Source organism: Macaca nemestrina (genome assembly GCF_043159975.1).
Source record: "Macaca nemestrina isolate mMacNem1 chromosome 4 unlocalized genomic scaffold, mMacNem.hap1 SUPER_4_unloc_3, whole genome shotgun sequence".
Taxonomy (NCBI): Eukaryota; Metazoa; Chordata; class Mammalia; order Primates; family Cercopithecidae; genus Macaca; species Macaca nemestrina.
Window position 1 is genome coordinate 425778 of NW_027257557.1, and position 3950 is coordinate 429727.

The following is a 3950-nucleotide window of genomic DNA, read 5'->3' on the forward strand; positions in this document are numbered from 1 at the left end:
ATGAAAGCTATGAGGCAGGAAAGGGAAGTGATTAGTGCTTGCTCCTGGTTCCTTTATCAGACCTTAAAGAGATGCAGAGACATTTCAGATACTCCTTGGCCGAGCTCCTTCAGGGAAGGCCTAAGTTCGCTTCTACTTCCCATCTATTAATTTTTTTTTTTTTTTTTTTTTTTTTTTTTGAGACAGAGTCTCACTCTGTCGCCCAGGCCGGAGCGCATGCAGTTGGCACCATCTCAGCTCACTGCAACCTCCAGCTCCCGGGTTCAAACGATTATCTTGCCTCAGTCTTCCCGGTAGCTGGGACCACAGGTACGCGCCACCACGATCGGCTAAGTTTTTGTATTTTTAGCAGAGATGGGGTTTCATCTTGTTGGTCAGGCTGGTTTCGAACTCCTGGCCTCAAGTGATCCACCTGCCTCGGCCCCACAAAGTGCTGGATTACAGTGCTGGGATTACAGGCCCTACTTCACTCCTAACGCCCACCATAAGTGCTTCCAACTGTTTGCTGAATGACAAGGTGAACGAGTGAATGGGACTACATGACTTCGGGCAGCAGACAATCCTATTCCTTGGACCTCAGTTTCACTTTTTGTAAAGCAAGCCTGTCTCTCGCTCTCTGACCTAAAAGCCTGAGTTCTGGGCTTGAGATGAGCGCGTCCTGTAGAGCAGACTCCAGGTGGACGTTGAGCTGGGTCTTCTAGGAGGCCAGGATCCTACCAGCTCTTGGGTCCGGTCCTCCCGCGGGACCCTGCACGCCCAGTCCCGGCACCGCCCCGCCCAACCTCCATTTGTTCCCCCAGGCCCCGCCCTCTCCACACGGCTCGCTCCCCATTGACCGGGGGGCGGGCCCTTGGCGCCCGGCTCCGCTGGGGGCGGGGCGGCGGGAGGCGGGCGGGTCCGTGTGCACCTGCACGGTGTGTGTCCCGGCCGCAGCCCCGCGCCAGCTGCAGCTCCTTAATCCGAGCCGGATCCTGAGCGGGGAACACGGGCTGAAGCGGCGGCGGCGGCCCCGCCCCGGGGCTCCATTGTTGAGGCTGCCGCGGCTCTGTCGGCTGCTCAGCTGCGCTCCAGTCGGCCCAGGCGCCGCGGCGAGGAGCGAGCGCTGCCAGGCGGCGGCCTGAGGTGAGACGGCGCGACGGGCAACGGGGTCTCCAGAGCGAGAGGGGTCTCTGCCCCGGGCGTGGCAGCTCCGAGCTGGGCTCCTCAGAGTCCGAGGTCGGGATCCGGGGTCCTTGCTCCTGGACTTTGTCTCGGCCTCGGGTGGCACCGGGGGCTTCGCGCCTGCTACGATACCGCATGGGCCTGCGCGGGGATCCTGGTCGCCCTGCGGGTGGCGGCAGGTCCCCACTGCTCCCCGGCTCCCCGCGTCTGCCGCGGAGTGCACTGCATGGACCCGGGCGCTGGCTTCTGCCCGGTCCTCCGCGGCGTGGCTGGTCCCCGCGTGCGGTAGAGGGGGCCCTGCGAGGACCCACTCGTGGGGCGGGGTCCGGGTCACCGCGAGTGGTAGACTCCGCCGCCCTCCCCGACCTCCCTCGCAGCGAGACTGCTTCGCTAGACTCACCGAGGGGACTGCGCGGACCCTCGGACGAGGGAGTCCGTGACTCTGGGTGGGGGCTCTTTCCCGGCCCCGCATGACGGCTTCCTGAGTGTTTTGTCACCTATATAGGTGGCTTCGTGGACCCGCGCGCGTGGGTCCTGGCCGCCCTGCTAGTGGGGCTGTGCGCTGCCCCGTGGCTCCTCTGGGTCGACTCCGCCTGTGACGCGCGTGTAGTGGGGGTCCGTGCGCGAGGGTCGCGGTTGGTGGGGGCGCGCTGACCCTGCCCCATGGTTTATCCTCTCACTTGCCCGGCGGGAGGAAGCGAGAGGCGCGGGCCCGGAGCTGTCGCACAGCGGCCGCACGGACCTCTGCCCTGGCCGGCGGGTCCAGGGGGGCGAGGGGCTATCACTGCGCGTCCCACCGCCGCACTTCCCGCTCTGGCTCCGGGCTGGGTTCTGATTGGAGGGAGCAGGGCCCTTCTGCCTGGCGTTTCTTGATTTCTTCCGTTAGTAATGGGAAGAAAAAAAAAATCTGGAAAGGTAGATTGAACTTTGTAACTCTCGGCGCTTGGAGAGTGGAAGAAACTCTCCCAAAAATTTGGCGGGCTGGAAAATGCGTTTCAAGCAGGAGCATCCACACCCACGGAATGAAGCCAAGGCAGTTACAGTTAGAAGTCAGATTTATGAGGGGAGAGCAAGGGTGAGGTCCGTGGGTGGGGAGACTCCGACCTCAGCTTGATGAGAAGACCTGATGCTGCCCCTCAGACGCGTATTTCTCAGCCACCAGAGAAAGTGGAATCACTCCTTAGTGAATGCTTTCATCAAACTTTTGAAAAACCTGTAATGTCCCAGGAAGGAAAATCGAACTGGACAGTTTTCCCCTTTTAAGACTGTTAAACGTCCCGGAGACAAACAGCAGAAGACTCAAGGAGTCCAAATACTCAACCTGAAGTTCTTTCTGAACAAGAGATGGTGTATAAGTAACAGGCATACGAGACAAAACTGAACTAATCACCGCAGCTGATGCTCCTAGCCCTGTAGCGTGTCATGCAGGCCCTTTTGCCTTCTCTGCCCTCCGCTGTCCCAGACCCCAAAGCTACAGCGCACCTCCAGTCATCAGCTCCTGCCGACCCATTGTTATGAACTCTGTTTCGGTGGCTCCTTTCTCTCTGAAGTTTTGCTTGTTCTCCTGAAGTCCTGGTCTTGAAGAGCTTATGATCTGCAGGGACAGATTGGATTTGGGCAGTACATAGTTAACTGTAGCACAGCTTGAAAAATGCTCTGATAGAGGTGGGCAGGCAGTTTGTGCATGCGGGTAAATGCGAGGTCCTTTTTCAAAACCATGAATCCAAGTTATTCATACTATTTTAAATCTGCAATTCTTTGACTGTCCAGAGGGTTTTTAGATTAATTTTTTTTTCTATTACTTCCTAATGTTTGTTTCATGGTTCAGAGTAATTGATTAAAACTTTCCAGGTCGGCCAGGCGCGGTGGCTCATGCCTGTAATCCGAGGACTTTGGGAGGTCTAGGCAGGCTGATCACTTGAGGTCAGGAGTTCGAGAGCAACCTGGCCAACATGATGAAACCCTATCTCTACTAAAAATCCAAAAATTGATTCGGCGTGGTGGTGGGTGCCTGTAATCGCAGCTACTCAGGAGGCTGAGGCAGGCAGGAGAATAGCTTGAACCCAGGAGGCGGAGGTTGCAGTGAGTGAAATGGCTCCACTGCACTCCAGCCTGGGCCATAGAGTGAGACTTCCTCTCAAAACAAAAACAATGTACTGGGTCTACCTTCGGCTCTGGAATTTTCCTGGAAGGCCTTCTCTTCTGGGTTTCATTTTTCTCACTTTTGAGGATCGTAAAGTACATAATTTCCAAGAATTTTTGCCCTGCACCTTTAATTCTTCCAAGCAAATATAGCAGAGAAAAATTCTCTTCCCAGCAGTGGTGTAAGGAAGTCTCTCACAGAAGGGAACACATGGGTATGGAGAAGACAGAGGATACACACACACACACACACACACACACACACACACACACACGCATATATATAATGTATTTTTTTTTTTTTTTTTTTTTTTTGAGACGGAGTTTTGCTCTGTTGCCTAGGCTGGAGTGCAGTGGCAGGATCTAGGCTCACTGCAAGCTCCGCCTCCTGGGTTCACTCCATTCTCCAACTCAGCCTCCCAAGCAGCTGGGACTATAGGCGCCTGCCACCACGCCCGGCTAATTTTTTGTATTTTTAGTGGAAACAGGATTTCTCTGTGCTAGCCAGGATGGTCTCCATCTCCTGACTTCGTGATCTGCCCGCCTCGGCCTTCCAGAGTGCTGGGGATTACAGGTGTGAGCCACTGCACCTGGCTGACAGAGGATACATTTTTGAGCTCTACATTTCAGAGTTCTTTTCTCTAGCC

At 56.1% G+C, this 3950-nt stretch overlaps 1 pseudogene; it reads right to left on the reverse strand.

Annotated features, from left to right (window-relative positions):
• Positions 1 to 697: 697 nt before the first annotated feature.
• LOC139361044 (collagen alpha-1(I) chain-like) lies at positions 698 to 1633 on the reverse strand (annotated as a pseudogene).
• Positions 1634 to 3950: the final 2317 nt, after the last annotated feature.